The following is a 16,191-nucleotide window of genomic DNA, read 5'->3' on the forward strand; positions in this document are numbered from 1 at the left end:
CCTCGTCATGTCCCTGATCTTATCCGGGACTCCGAACTACTTCGGTACATCAAAACTCATAAACTCATAATATAACTGTAATCGAAACTTTAAGCGTGCGGACCCTACGGGTTCGAGAACTATATAGACATGACCGAGACACGTCTCCGGTCAATAACCAATAGCAGAACCTGGATGCTCATATTGGCTCCCACATATTCTACGAAGATCTTTATCGGCCAGACCGCATAACAACATACGTTGTTCCCTTTGTCATCGGTATGTTACTTACCCGAGATTCGATTGTCGGTATCTCAATGCCTAGTTCAATCTCGTTACCGGTAAGTCTCTTTACTTGTTCCGTAATACATCATCCCGCAACTAACTCATTAGTTGCAATGCTTGCAAGGCTTAAGTGATGTGCATTACCGAGAGGGCCCAGAGATACCTCTCCGACAATCGGAGTGACAAATCCTAATCTCGAAATATGCCAACCCAACATGTACCTTCGTAGACACCTGTAGAGCTCCTTTATAATCACCCAGTTGCGTTGTGACATTTGGTAGCACACAAAGTGTTCCTCCGGTAAACGGGAGTTGCATAATCTCATAGTCATAGGAACATGTATAAGTCATGAAGAAAGCAATAGGAACATACTAAACGATCAAGCGCTAAGCTAACGGAATGGGTCAAGTCAACCACATCATTCTCCTAATAATGTGATCCCATTAATCAAATGAAAACTCATGTCTATGGCTAGGAAACATAACTATCTTTGATCAACGAGCTAGTTAAGTAGAGGCATACTAGTGACACTCTGTTTGTCTATGTATTCACACAAGTGTTATGTTTCCGGTTAATACAATTCTAGCATGAATACTAAACTTTTATCATGAAATAAGGAAATAAATAATAACTTTATTATTGCCTCTAGGGCATATTTCCTACTGTTAATTATTATCCTCAAATTCAGAGCTTGAGCTTGCTAGTTGAAGAGAGGACTACTTAAACATGTCCTCATGCTACTTAAACAATGTTGTCCTGCTATAAATGAAGGAAATATGCCCTAGAGGCAATAATAAAGTTATTATTTATTTCCTTATATCATGATAAATGTGTATTATTCATGCTAGAATTGTATTAACCGGAAACATAATACTTGTGTGAATACATAGACAAACTAAACGTCACTAATATGCCTCTACTTGACTAGCTCGTTAATCGAAGATGGTTATGTTTCCTAACCATAGACATGTGTTGTTATTTAACTAACGGGATCACATCATTAGGAGAATGATGTGATTGACATGACCCATCGCATTAGCTTAGCACCCGATCGTTTAGTTTGTTGCTATTGCTTTCTTCATGACTTATACATGTTCCTGTGACTATGAGATTATGCAACTCCCGTTTGCCGGAGGAACACTTTGTTTGCTACCAAACGTCACAACGTAACTGGGTGATTATAAAGGTGCTCTACAGGTGTCTCCAAAGGTACGTGTTGGGTTGGTGTATTTCGAGATTAGGATTTGTCACTCCGATTGTCGGAGAGGTATCTCTGGGCCCTCTCGGTAATGCACACCACTTAAGCCTTGCAAGCAATACAACTAATGAGTTAGTTGCGAGATGATGTATTATGGAACGAGTAAAGAGACTTGCCGGTAACGAGATTGAACTAGGTATTGAGATACCGATGATCGAATCTCGGGCAAGTAACATACCGATGACAAAGGGAACAATGTATGTTGTTATGCGGTCTGACCGACAAAGATCTTCGTAGAATATGTAGGAGCCAATATGAGCATCCAGGTTCCGCTATTGTTTATTGACCGGAGACGTGTCTCGGTCATGTCTACATTGTTCTCGAGCCCGTAGGGTCCACGCGCTTAACGTTACGATGATAGTTTCATTATGAGTTTATATATTTTGATGTACTGAAGGTTGTTCGGAGTCCCGGATGTGATAACGGACATGACGAGGAGTCTCGAAATGGTCGAGACATAAAGATCGATATATTGGACAGCTATATTCGGACACCGGAAGTGTTCCGGGTGATTTCGGAGAAAACTGGAGTGCCGGAAGGGTTACCGGAACCCCCCGGGGAAGTATTGGGCCTTAGTGGGCCTGAGGGGAGAGAGAGGGCAGCAGCCCAGGAGGTGGCGCGCCCCCTCCCATGGGGAGTCCGAATTGGACTAGGGAGGGGGGCGCGGCCCCTCTTTCCCTCTCCCTCTCTTTCCTTCCCCCTTCTCTCTTCCTAGTTGGACTAGGAAAGGGGAGTCCTACTCCTACTAGGAGGAGGACTCCCCCCTCCTTGGCGCGCCCCAAGGGCCGGCCGGCCTCCCCCTTGCTCCTTTATATACGGGGGCAGGGGGGCACCTCTAGACACACAAGTTGATCTTCATGATCGTTCTCTTAGCCATGTGCGGTGCCCCCCTCCACCATAATCCTTGGTAATATTGTAGCGGTGCTTAGGCGAAGCCCTGCGATGGTAGAACATCAAGATCGTCACCACACCGTCGTGCTGACGGAACTCTTCCCCGACACTTTGCTAGATCGGAGTCCGGGGATCGTCATCAAGCTGAACGTGTGCTAGTACTCGGAGGTGCTGTAGTTTCGGTGCTTGATCGATCGGGCCGTGAAGACATACGACTACATCAACCGTGTTGTCATAACGCTTCCGCTGTCGGTCTACGAGGGTACGTGGACAACACTCTCCCCTCTCGTTGCTATGCATCACCATGATCTTGTGTGTGCGTAGGAATTTTTTTGAAATTCCTACGTTCCCCAACAGTGGCATTCGAGCCTAGGTTTTATGCGTTGATGTTATATGCACGAGTAGAACACAAGTGAGTTGTGGGCGATATAAGTCATACTGCTTACCAGCATGTCATACTTTGGTTCGGCGGTATTGTTGGATGAAGCGGGCCGGACCGACATTACGCGTACGCTTACGCGAGACTGGTTCTACCGACGTGCTTTGCACACAGGTGGCTGGCGGGTGTCAGTTTCTCCAACTTTAGTTGAACCGAGTGTGGCTACGCCCGGTCCTTGCGAAGGTTAAAACAGCACCAACTTGACAAACTATCATTGTGGTTTTGATGCGTAGGTAAGAACGGTTCTTGTTAAGCCCGTAGCAGGCACGTAAAACTTGCAACAAACAAAGTAGAGGACGTCTAACTTGTTTTTGCAGGGCATGTTGTGATGTGATATGGTCAAGGCATGATGCTAAATTTTATTGTATGAGATGATCATGTTTTGTAACCGAGTTATCGGCAACTGGCAGGAGCCATATGGTTGTCGCTTTATTGTATGCAATGCAATCGCCCTGTAATGCTTTACTTTATCACTAAGCGGTAGCGATAGTCGTAGAAGCATAAGATTGGCGAGACGACAACGATGCTACGATGGAGATCAAGGTGTCGCGCCGGTGACGATGGTGATCATGACGATGCTTCGGATATGGAGATCACAAGCACAAGATGATGATGGCCATATCATATCACTTATATTGATTGCATGTGATGTTTATCTTTTATGCATCTTATCTTGCTTTGATTGACGGTAGCATTATAAGATGATCTCTCACTAAATTTCAAGATAAAAGTGTTCTCCCTGATTATACACCATTGCCAAAGTTCGTCGTGCCCAGACACCACGTGATGATCGGGTGTGATAAGCTCTGCATCCATCTACAACGGGTGCAAGCCAGTTTTGCACACGCAGAATACTCAGGTTAAACTTGACGAGCCTAGCATATGCAGATATGGCCTCGGAACACTGAGACCGAATGGTCGAGGGTGAATGATATAGTAGATATGATCAAATAGTGATGTTCACCATTGAAAACTACTCCATTTCACGTGATGATCGGTTATGGTTTAGTTGATATGGATCACGTGATCACTTAGAGGATTAGAGGGATGTCTATCTAAGTGGGAGTTCTTAAGTAATATGATTAATTGAACTTAAATTTATCATGAACTTAGTCCTGATAGTATTTTGCAAATTATGTTGAAGATCAATAGCTCGCGTTGTTGCTTCCTTGTGTTTATTTTGATATGTTCCTACAGAAAAATTAAGTTGAAAGATGTTAGTAGCAATGATGCTGATTGGATCCGTGATCTGAGGTTTATCCTCATTGCTGCACAGAAGAATTATGTCCTTGATGCACCACTAGGTGACTGACCTATTCCAGGAGCAGATGCAGACGTTATGAACGTTTGGCTAGCTCAATATGATGACTACTTGATAGTTTAGTGCACCATGCTTAATGGCTTAGAATCGGGACTTCAAAGACGTTTTGAACGTCATGGACCATATGAGATGTTCCAGAAGTTGAAGTTAATATTTCAAACAAATACCCGAGTTGAGAGATATGATGTCTCCAACAAGTTCTATAGCTAAAAGATGGAGGAGAATCGCTCAACTAGTGGGCATGTGCTCAGATTGTCTAGGTACTACAATCGCTTGAATCAAGTGGGAGTTAATCTTCCAGATAAAATAGTGATTGACAGAATTCTCTAGTCACCATCACCAAGTTAGTAGAACTTCGTGATGAACTATGATATGCAAGGGATAACGGAAATGATTCCCAAGCTCTTCGTAATGCTGAAATTGACGAAGGTAGAAATCGAGAAAAACATCAAGTGTTGATGGTCGACAAGACCACTAGTTTCAAGAAAAGGGCAAAGGGAAAAAGGGGAACTTCAAGAAGAACAGCAAGCAAGTTGCTGCTCAAGTGAAGAAGCCCAAGTCTGGTCCTAAGCCTGAGACTAAGTGCTTCTACTGCAAAGGAACTGGTTACTAGAAGCGGAACTACCCCAAGTGATTGGCGGATAAGAAGGATGGCAAAGTGAACATAAGTAAATTTGATATACATGTTATTGATGTGTACTTTACTAGTGTTTATAGAAACCCCTCAGTATTTGATACTAGTTCAGTTGCTAAGATTAGTAACTCGAAACGGGAGTTGCAGAATAAACAGAGACTAGTTAAGGGTGAAGTGACGATGTGTGTTGGAAGTGGTTCCAAGATTGATATGATCATCATCGCACACTCCCTATACTTTCGGGATTAGTGTTGAACCTAAATAAGTGTTATTTGGTGTTTGCGTTGAGCATGAATATGATTTGATCATGTTTATTGTAATACGGTTATTCATTTAAGTAAGAGAATAAATTGTTGTTCTGTGTACATGAATAAAACCTTATATGGTTACACACCCAATGAAAATGGTTCATTGGATCTCGATCGTAGTGATACACATATTCATAATATTGAAACCAAAAGATGCGAAGTTAATAATGATAGTGCAACTTATTTGTGGCACTGCCGTTTAGGTCATATTGGTGTAAAGCGCATGAAGAAACTCCATGCTGATGGGATTTTGGAATCACTTGATTATGAATCACTTGGTGCTTGCGAACCATGCCTTATGGGCAAGATGACTAAGACTCCGTTCTCCGGAGCGAGCAACTGACTTATTGGAAATAATACATACTGATGTATGCGATCCGATGAGTGTTAAGGCTCGTGGAAAGTATCGTTATTTTCTGAACTTCACAGATGATTTGAGCAGATATGGGTATATCTACTTGATGAAACATAAGTCTGAAACATTTGAAAAGTTCAAAGAATTTCAGAGTGAAGTGGAAAATCATCGTGACAAGAAAATAAAGTTTCTACGATCTGATCGCGGAGACAAATATTTGAGTTACGAGTTTGGTCTTCAATTAAAACAATGTGGAATAGTTTCACAAACTCATGCCACCTGGAACACCACAACATAATGGTGTGTCCAAACGTCATAACCGTACTTTATTGGATATAGTGCAATCTATGATGTCTCTTACTGATCTACCACTATTGTTTTGGGGTTATGCATTAGAGACAGCTGCATTCACGTTAAAAGGGCACCATCTAAATCTGCTGAGACGACACCGTATGAACTGTGGTTTGGCAAGAAACCAAAGTTGTCGTTTCTTAAAGTTTGGGATTGTGATGCTTATATGAAAAAGTTTCATCCTGATAAGCTCAAACCCAAATCGGAGAAATATGTCTTCATAGGATACCCAAAGGAGACTGTTGGGTACACCTTCTATCACAGATCCAAAGGCAAGACATTCGTTGCTAAGAATGGATCCTTTCTAGAGAAGGAGTTTCTCTCGAAAGAAGTGAGTGGGAGGAAAATAGAACTTGATAAGGTAATTGTACCTTCTCCCTTATTGGAAAGTAGTTCATCACAGAAATCTGTTCCTGTGACTACTACACTAATTAGTGAGGAAGCTAATGATGATGATCATGTAACTTCAGATCAAGTTACTACCGAATCTCGTAGGTAAAAAAGAGTGAGATCCACACCAGAGTGGTACGGTAATCCTGTTCTGGAGGTCATGCTACTTAACCATGACAAACCTACGAACTATGAGGAAGCGATGATGAGCCCAGATTCCGCAAAATGGCTTGAGGCCATGAAATCTGAGATGTGATCCATGTATGAGAACAAAGTATGAACTTTGGTTGACTTGCCCGATGATCGGCAAACAATTGAGAATAAATGGATCTTCAAGAGGAAGACGGACGTTGATAGTAGTGTTACTATCTACAAAGCTAGAATTGTCGCAAAAGGTTTTCGACAAGTTCAAAGTGTTGACAACGATGAGAGTTTCTCACTCGTATCTATGCTTAAGTCTGTCCGAATCATGTTAGCAATTGCTGCATTTTATGAAATCTGGCAAATGGATAAACAAAACTGCATTCCTTAATGGATTTGTTAAAGGAGAGTTGTATATGATGCAACCAGAAGGTTTTGTCAATCCTAAAGGTGCTAACAAAATATGCAAGCTCCAGCGATCCATTTATGGACTGGTGCAAGCATCTCGGAGTTGGAATATACGCTTTGATAAGTTGATCAAAGCATATAGTTTTATACAGACTTGCGGGGAAGCCTGTATTTACTAGAAAGTGAGTGGGAGCACTACAGCATTTCTGATAAGTATATGTGAATGACATATTGTTGATCAGAAATAATGTAGAATTATTCTGCAAAGCATAAAGGAGAGTTTGAAAGGAGTTTTTTCAAAGAAAGACCTTGGTGAAGCTGCTTACATATTGAGCATCAAGATCTATAGAGATAGATCAAGACGCTTGATAAGTTTTTCAATGAGTACATATCTTGACAAGATTTTGAAGTAATTCAAAATGGAATAGTCAAAGAAGGAGTTCTTGCCTGTGTTACAAGGTATGAAATTGAGTAAGACTCAAAGCCCGACCACGGCAGAAGATAGAAAGAGAATGAAAGTCATTCCCTATGCTTTGGCCATAGGTTCTATAAAGTATGCCATGCTGTGTACCAGATCTATTGTATACCCCACCATTGAGTTTGGCAAGGGAGTACAATAGTGATCTAGGAGTAGATCACTGGACAGCGGTCAAAATTATCCTTGGTGGAATAAGGATATGTTTCTCGATTATGGAGGTGACAAAAGGTTCATCGTAAAGGGTTACGTCGATGCAAGTTTTGACACTGATCTAGATGACTCTAAGTCTCAATCTGGATACATATTGAAAGTGGGAGCAATTAGCTAGAGTAGCTCCGTGCAGAGCATTGTTGACATATAAATATGCAAAATACATACGGCTCTGAATGTGGCAGACCCGTTGACTAAATTTCTCTCACAAGCAAAACATGATCACTCTTTGGGTGTTGATCACATAACGATGTGAACTAGATTATTGACTCTAGTAAACCCTTTGGGTGTTAGTCACATGGAGATGTGAACTAATCACATAAAGATGTGAACTATTGATGTTAAATCACATGGCGATGTGAACTAGATTATTGACTCTAGTGCAAGTGGGAGACTAAAGGAAATATGCCCTAGAGGCAATAATAAAGTTACTATTTATTTCCTTATATCATGATAAATGTTTATTATTCATGCTAGAATTGTATTAACCGGAAACATAATACTTGTGTGAATACATAGACAAACTAAACGTCACTAGTATGCCTCTACTTGACTAGCTCATTAATCGAAGATGGTTATGTTTCCTAACCATAGACATGTGTTATCATTTGATTAACGGGATCACATCATTAGGAGAATGATCTGATTGACATGACCCATTCCATTAGCTTAGCACCCGATCGTTTAGTATGTTGCTATTGCTTTCTTCATGACTTATACATGTTCTTATGACTATGAGATTATGCAACTCCCGTTTGCCGGAGGAACACTTTGTGTGCTACCAAACGTCACAATGTAACTGGGTGATTATAAAGGTGCTCTACAGGTGTCCCCAAAGGTACATGTTGGGTTGGCATATTTCGAGATTAGGATTTGTCATTCCGATTGTCGGAGAGGTATCTCTGGGCCCTCTCGGTAATGCACATCACTTAAGCCTTGCAAGCAATACAACTAATGAGTTAGTTGCGAGATGATGTATTACGAAACGAGTAAAGAGACTTGCCAGTAACGAGATTGAACTAGGTATTGAGATACCAACGATCGAATCTCGGGCAAGTAACATACCGATGACAAAGGGAACAACGTATGTTGTTATGCGGTCTGACCGATAAAGATCTTCGTAGAATATGTAGGAGCCAATATGAGCATCCAGGTTCCGCTATTGGTTATTGACCGGAGACGTGTCTCGGTCATGTCTACATTGTTCTCGAACCCGTAGGGTCCGCACGCTTAACGTTACGTTGACCGTTTCATTATGATTTATATATTTTGATGTACCGAGGGTTGTTTGGAGTCCCGGATGTGATCACGGACATGACGAGGAGTCTCGAAATGGTCGAGACATAAAGATCGATATATTGGACGGCTATATTCGGACACCGGAAGTGTTCCGGGTGATTTCGGAGAAAACCGGAGTGCCAGAAGGGTTACCGGAACCCCCCGAGGAAGTATTGGGCCTTAGTTGGCCTGAGGGGAGAGAGAGGGCAGCAGCCCAGGAGGTGGCGTGCCCCCTCCCATGGGGAGTCCGAATTGGACTACGGAGGGGGGGGCGGCCCCTATTTCCCTCTCCCTCTCCCTCTCTTTCCTTTCCCCTTCTCTCTTCCTAGTTGGACTAGGAAAGGGGAGTCCTACTCCTACTAGGAGGAGGACTCCCCCCTAATTGGCGCCCCCCAAGGGCCGGCCGGCCTCCCCCTTGCTCCTCTATATACGGGGGCAGGGGGGCACCTCTAGACACACAAGTTGATCTTCGTGATCGTTCTCTTAGCCGTGTGCGGTGCCCCCTCCACCATAATCCTCGATAATATTGTAGTGGTGCTTAGGCGAAGCCCTGCGACGGTAGAACATCAAGATCGCCACCACGCCGTCGTGCTGACGGAACTCTTCCCCGACACTTTGCTGGATCGGAGTCCGGGGATCGTCATCGAGCTGAACGTGTGCTAGAACTCGGAGGTGCCGTAGTTTCTGTGCTTGATCGGTCGGGCCGTGAAGACGTACGACTACATCAACCGCGTTGTCATAACGCTTCCGCTGTCGGTCTACGAGGGTACGTGGACAACACTCTCCCCTCTTGTTGCTATGCATCACCATGATCTTGCGTGTGCGTAGGAAATTTTTTGAAATTCCTACGTTCCCCAACAATAAAGTAAACAAAATCAATCGAATGACCTAACATGTCATACTAAACAAGTTGCATCCTCCGTCCTGCTCCAGTAACCCATACATATTATGTCTTAAATTATTAATAGCATGCTACACTAAATAAAGTGACCTAACTTAACAATGTTGCCAAACCAAGGGGAAAAGATGCTGCCAGAGTAAACAATTGCTTCTGATCCACTTTCCTAACTTAACAATACAACTAAACTAAACAATAAACTGCAATGCCTGCCTCCACAGTATAGATCCAAAGAAAACCAAGGCAGAGCACAAACAAAGGCAGATCCAGAAAAAACAAATCACAATATACCTTCTCAGCACAACAAAGAAACCTCCTGCTAGTGTGGATTCCTTCGAAAGCAACATGCCTTTCTGCGGCCTTCCCATGTTCATTGCAGAGAACAAGCAACTCCGTTTCAGGTACCTCGAAATCGGAGTCTTCAGTGATAGCAGGGATCTGTAGTGCATAAGAATACCAGTCATTTGATCCATATGTCAGCAAAACAAGCTCATTCAAGAAATCCCCCAAATCACAAACCCTAACCCTAAAAATCTTAACTTACCTTAATTCTGCCGTCGTCAGAACCTAAGCTGACGTACTCCATGGTGTGCTCACTGCTATCGGACCCATCGCTCCAGGACACCATGGCGACACCGTGGGGGTGTGGTGACGCGACTGCGGGTGCGGCGAGCAAAGCAGAGGAGCAAGACAGAGGAGGAGTGAGCGAGAGAGCAGCGAGATAGAGTGGGGAGTGGGGGCAGCACCGACCGGTCTTTTGACCGGTCCATCAAACAAAGGCATACGGCGCCGTCAAACGCCGTCTAACGGCTGTCCGGACGGCCGACGGTGCCACGTACCCCCAAAAAAGGGCCCCACTGTCATAAACAAGCTTAACTGACCTCGATCCGCTGATCAGTGCTTTCTGCAAAAAGATTACGAAAGAATTGTATTGTAGTGGTTTTCACAAATCTTGTTTTCAAAATGGTGGTTTTGTGCAATTTAGTCCTGGTGCAGTGCCGCGCCGACATCACCGCGTCCGACATCACCGCGTCCGACTGTCTCACATGCCTCAACGCCTCGGTGCAGGACATGGCCAGCCAGTGCCCCGGCCGAAGAAATTCCATGCTCGTCTACGACACCTGCCTGCTGCGCCACGCCAGCGCGAGCTTCTTCGGCGCCGCCGACACGTCGTGGGTCAAGTACTGGTGGAATCCGCAGAACGCCGCGCAGCCGGAGCGGTTCGCGTCGCTGCTGGGCCCGCTGATGGGCAACACCCAGAGGGCGGCGTTCGCGTCTCTGCGGATGTTCGCCGTCGGCACGGCCGACGTGACGTCCTCCGACAGGATCTACGGCATGGCGCAGTGTACGCGCGACCTCGATAACGACGACTGCCACGGCTGCCTCTTCACTGCCGTCTCAAGGATCCCGACCTGCTGCGCCGGGAAGCGGGGTGGCCAGGTCATCTTCCGGACTTGCTCCATCCGGTTCGGGGTCTACCCTTTCTTCAACTCCCCTTCTGAGGCGGCCATCTCTCAGGCGGCCATGTCGCCGACGCTGCCGCCGCCGCCAGCAGGTGCGCGTAGCGACTACTCCACGCCCGGAAGCACCGGTGACGGTGAGTCAATGCATGCCTTCTGTCTGGGTCAAACTTGGTGGTACAATGGCTCACGCGCTTGTACGTACGTACTAGTACTAGTACTACGTAGTGCTTATGAAGTTCACACTTTACATATGGAGGTGGGGCTAGGTATTAATCAAGTCTAAGTCAAATGAGATAACATACAAGAGAGAAAAAGGAAAGAAAATTTAAAAAGAAAATTTTACATAGATCCTACTATAAGATCTTACGGTTATAACGTTGACCGAGACTTAATGAAGCCTCAGACTGTTTACATATTGGGATCACCTATGCAGCTGTGCTACAGTTGCCTGATTTTTTAATATAAAAAACACCTAAATCTAAATCGGGCAATGCTACACTTACATAACGATTCTTACAATCTGATGTGGTGGTTCTATATTGGGTCGAATTTGGGGACACAGGCCCACCTTAAAAATCAGGAGGGGAGGGGAGGGGGGAAGTTTAGTTAGCATGAAGTGGATTTCCGTAAGGCTTCGTAAATCCAAATTTTTGTCTAAAAAAACCATCTGCCTAATGAAATTGACAAAAAAGACTACCTTTGAGATGAATTGACATAAAAGACCAGCTGCTCCGTGGCGGCAGGCGCGCCAGCCGACACGTGGCGCCTACCGTCACGCGCGGAGGTGACAGCTGCCGCGGAACAGAAATCGATGCCTAGCCGCGAGCGCGACGGAACGGAATGGGCCGTGGGGCCTGGCACACAGCCCACGTGGAGGCTGCCGCCACTCCAGCAGGCGGCGTATATTGTTTCCCCTAAATATTTGACCCCGCTGGACCGCTGGATCCCTCTAAATAATTTTATCTCTTGTCATGTCATACTTTCCACGTATACGTGCAAGCTTCGCTTCAGCTCAGAAATAAAAAACGTACATGCAGGCTTTTCTTTTCAGCAACAAATCTCAGCAGCTACGCCCACGTGCCTGAACAGCTCAGCTCCCACTATGCCTGCGCCTGGCCTTCGTGCACTCCAGCCGCCTCATATAGAACTCGACCATATGAAAAAACAGAGCATGCCGCCGGATGGAGTGGCGGCAGCTTCCACGTGGGCTGAGAGCCAGGCCCCACGGCCCACTCCGTTCCGTCGCTGGCGCTGTTTTCTGTCATGTGGCGGCAGGGGCTGCCGCCTCTGCGTGTGGCGGCCGGCGCCACGTGTCAGCTGACGCGCCTGCCGCCACGGTCTACCTGGTCTCTTCTGCTAATTTGATTTAAGGATGGTCTTTTTTATCAATTGCATTGATCTCAGGTGGTCTTTTTGAGCAAAAATTTCGTAAATCCATAAATAGGTGTAGCATTATTGATCTAAATCGACATCCAAGGACCATTCATCACAGCAGCACCATTATTCTTCCTCCCGGCCACGCACAATAAAGACATGCTCCCGCCTTATGTGTCGATGCCCGCGCCCGCTCACCTTGTCGTCCACCCTCCCCTAAACTGCCTTCCACTATGATACTGCCACCACCCCAACCTTCCCTCTAAATCACGTTACCGTGTTCTTCGGTGCAGATAGCCCACGTCAACCTCCCCTGAACCATCGCCCACCAATGTGTTCATTGCCTGACCATCACTCCAAATCTACCCATCTCCTGTTTTCTCCATCTTCGATAGCCTGCCCCATCCGAACCATCACCACTCGAACTCCCCTCCACCAGCGACGTCGTTACCACATTGTCTCCCTCTCTGAGTCGATCTTGGCCGAGGCCTCTTTGCGGCGCCTCCGTCAGCTTCACAGCAGATCGACTGACGCAACCAAAAAATTCACACAACTATTAAATAGCAAATCAGTTAAATATTTGGAACAAACTCAATGTGTATTTTACAATTTTAAAGAGCGGGTTATGTCTCTTAGTGGCAGACCTCTCTAAAAGATATAGTGTTTCTATAAACTATAGCACACTATTTAAAATGTTTTTTCTAATGTTAGGACCAAAGTCTTTTAGCGCAGGACCTCTTTAGACGCTATGGGGCGCTATTTAAAACCATGGTGCTTTCCCCTGCCCTAAAGTAACGTTCGCCTTGCATGATTGCAGGAAGTAATGGCGCATCCAGGGTCAAGACAGTTCTTGCCGCCTCAATTCCTCTTGTTGCTGTAATGCTGGTCATTGCTTGCTACCTCAGTAAAAGGAATAAGAAATCACACGAGCATGTTTCAATTGCAAGCGCCGGTAACTTGATGCTTCTCATTTGCTTCATGTCAAGTAATTTGCACAAGTTTATCCTCCAAAAAAATTGCACAAGTTTAATTCTCTGTTTTTTTTTCTTGTGAAGATGGAGAAGACTGGAGAAGTTCAGAGACGCTCCTGTATGATTTGAGTACTCTACGAGCTGCCACAGACAATTTCTCTGAAGACAACTTACTTGGAGAAGGCGGATTTGGGCCAGTGTACAAAGTAATTAACACAACACTGCAAATTAATTTCTCGGCGAAATGGCTAACTGTCGGAGGACTAATTGATTTGTGTCTTCTCCTGGGCACGATGCAGGATGGGCAGGAGATTGCAGTGAAGAGGTTGTCGAAAACCTCACGGCAAGGGCATTTGGAGATGAAGACCGAGGTTGTGTTGCTTGCGAAGCTCAAGCACAAGAATCTGGTGCGCTTGTTAGGTTGCTGCATCCAAGAGGGGGAGAAACTCCTCGTTTACGAGTTCCTCTGCAACAAAAGCCTTGACAAAATCCTATTCGGTATGTATAATCTATAATGTACCTAATAAATAATGAGTGTGGTTTTCCATGTCATTTCAATCGATTACCATGCATGCATGCAGAACCTTCAAGGCATCAAGAGCTAAGATGGGAGAACAGGTACAAGATCATCCAAGGGATCGCCCGAGGTCTTCTTTATCTTCATGAAGACTCGAGATTGACGATCATCCACCGGGATCTCAAGGCGAGCAACATCTTGTTAGACCCCAACATGAACCCCAAGATCTCTGATTTTGGGCTTGCCAAGCTATTCCCCATTGATGTTAGCGTAGGAAACACAAGCCGCATTGCCGGAACATAGTGAGTTTCTTGCTGCCTCCAAGTTCTGTCAGCAGTCAGCACAGCAACAACAATAGTACTCCATGCATACACATGTCCACTTAAAACTTAGCTTAACATCTTTGTCTGAATCCAGCGGATACATGGCGCCGGAATACGCCCTGCGTGGCATCTTCTCGGCCAAGTCAGACGTGTTCAGTTACGGCGTCCTTGTTCTGGAGATCGTCACAGGCCGCCGCAACTACTGCTGCCAGCATTCAGGAGGATCTGAAGATCTTGTAGCCACTGTACGTTAAGCTCTCGTTTTTCTTCCACATCACACACTCTGCGGCTAGGCAGGCTACATCTCAATTCAGTGTTTAGAAAGCAATGACCAGAGCATTTTTCTTCCACATCACACACTCTGCGGCTAGGCAGGCTACATCTCAATTCAGTGTTTAGAAAGCAATGACCAGAGCATTTTTCTTCCACATCACACACTATGGGCAGGTCTGGAGGCACTGGAGCCGCGGGAGCATGTCGCGGCTGCTAAACTGCTGCTCGGCCGACGCGCTCCGGCCGCAGGAGATGCTTCGCTGCATCCACGTAGGGCTGCTCTGCGTCCAGCAAGACGCGCACCTTCGGCCCAGCATGGCGAGCGTCGATGCCATGCTCAACAGCCGCTCGATTACGCTCCAGGCGCCCACGGCGCCGGCCTTCATTGTTCCGAGCAGCACGACTGCGTTGGGGAGGAGCATCGGACACAAGGAGGATCCAAATGAATTAGATCGTGCGCTGTCAATAAACGATGCTTCCATTTCTGATTTGGAGCCACGGTCATGATGGCTAGAATGTGCTCCACTTCATTGCTCTGTTGGATGATGTTGATTAAATGGACAAACGGAGTAGTAGTGAATTGGTTACAACACTTGGCTGTTCCACTGGGCTAATTTGTTGATGCGAATAATGGATTTCCTAACCATGCAATACCGGAACAGGGTTCGATGCGGACGGCCGCAAGTATGCCGACGGCTACCGTCGGCCTAATCCAGACTATACCGACTGCCGGCCCCAGGCCGTCGGCGTACAACAGCCGTCGGGCTATCCCAGTGTACGCCGACGGCCCCCGTCGGCATAGACGAATCTATGCCTACAGCTGCCGTCGGCATATACCGGCTGTCGGCATAGCTGCGGGCCCGGCGACCACGCCCTTGACAAGCGGCTAACGGCGTTAGATCTATGCCGACGGCGAGGACGGGCGGCCGTCGGCATAGATACGAATGCCACGTCATCGATCCAAGGCGCACCGACCAAGGGCTGCCGTCGGCATAGATGCCACGTCATCGATCCGCACCGCGCCGTCCATCTGCCCTGGCCACAACTATGCCAACGGCTTTGCCGTCGGCATACATATATTTTTTCCTTTTTTTCCATAGCCATATTTTATGTTTTCTTACATAGTATTATCTGACTAACTTACATATAGCATGTGTTAATATAAGCATACATACATTATTTTCGGTTCATACGGAGGGGTGTGAGCCCCCTCACGGACGGCGCCGCCGCCAGCCGGCACCTGGAGTGGGAACTGCCGCATCGGGTCTATAGGAAGGGGACTTTGCTCCCAAGTGTTTATATATATCGGATGACCTACCACAACCGGGTGGTGTTGTGGCATGTCCGAAGAGGCGGCACGCCTCTCCGGGACGTGGCCCCCCTCACGGACAGCGCCGCAGCCGGCACCTGGAGGGGGGAAACGGACGCGTCGGGTCTACACGGAGGGGATGTAGCTGTCGGTTTGGCCCAGATGTTGCTCCCAGGTGTCCTCTGTGCTGACCTGACACAACCGGGTGGAGAGGCCCACTGGTCAAAGCCCGTCCGTGGGAAGTCAAAGGGCTAGATCTCGTGGTCAACCGCTTCAGGGTTAGGCGGGACGGGGCCCTGGGGGGTAGCAATGCCACCAGAGCATCGCACCGGCCCCT

At 46.3% G+C, this 16,191-nt stretch overlaps 1 pseudogene; it reads left to right on the top strand.

The window, feature by feature from the left end:
* Window positions 1-15,347, top strand: part of LOC123191986 (cysteine-rich receptor-like protein kinase 15) — a 52,058-nt pseudogene extending 36,711 nt beyond the window's left edge.
* Window positions 15,348-16,191: the final 844 nt, after the last annotated feature.

The sequence above is a fragment of the Triticum aestivum genome, chromosome 2A (assembly GCF_018294505.1).
Source record: "Triticum aestivum cultivar Chinese Spring chromosome 2A, IWGSC CS RefSeq v2.1, whole genome shotgun sequence".
NCBI classification, from domain to species: domain Eukaryota; kingdom Viridiplantae; phylum Streptophyta; class Magnoliopsida; order Poales; family Poaceae; genus Triticum; species Triticum aestivum.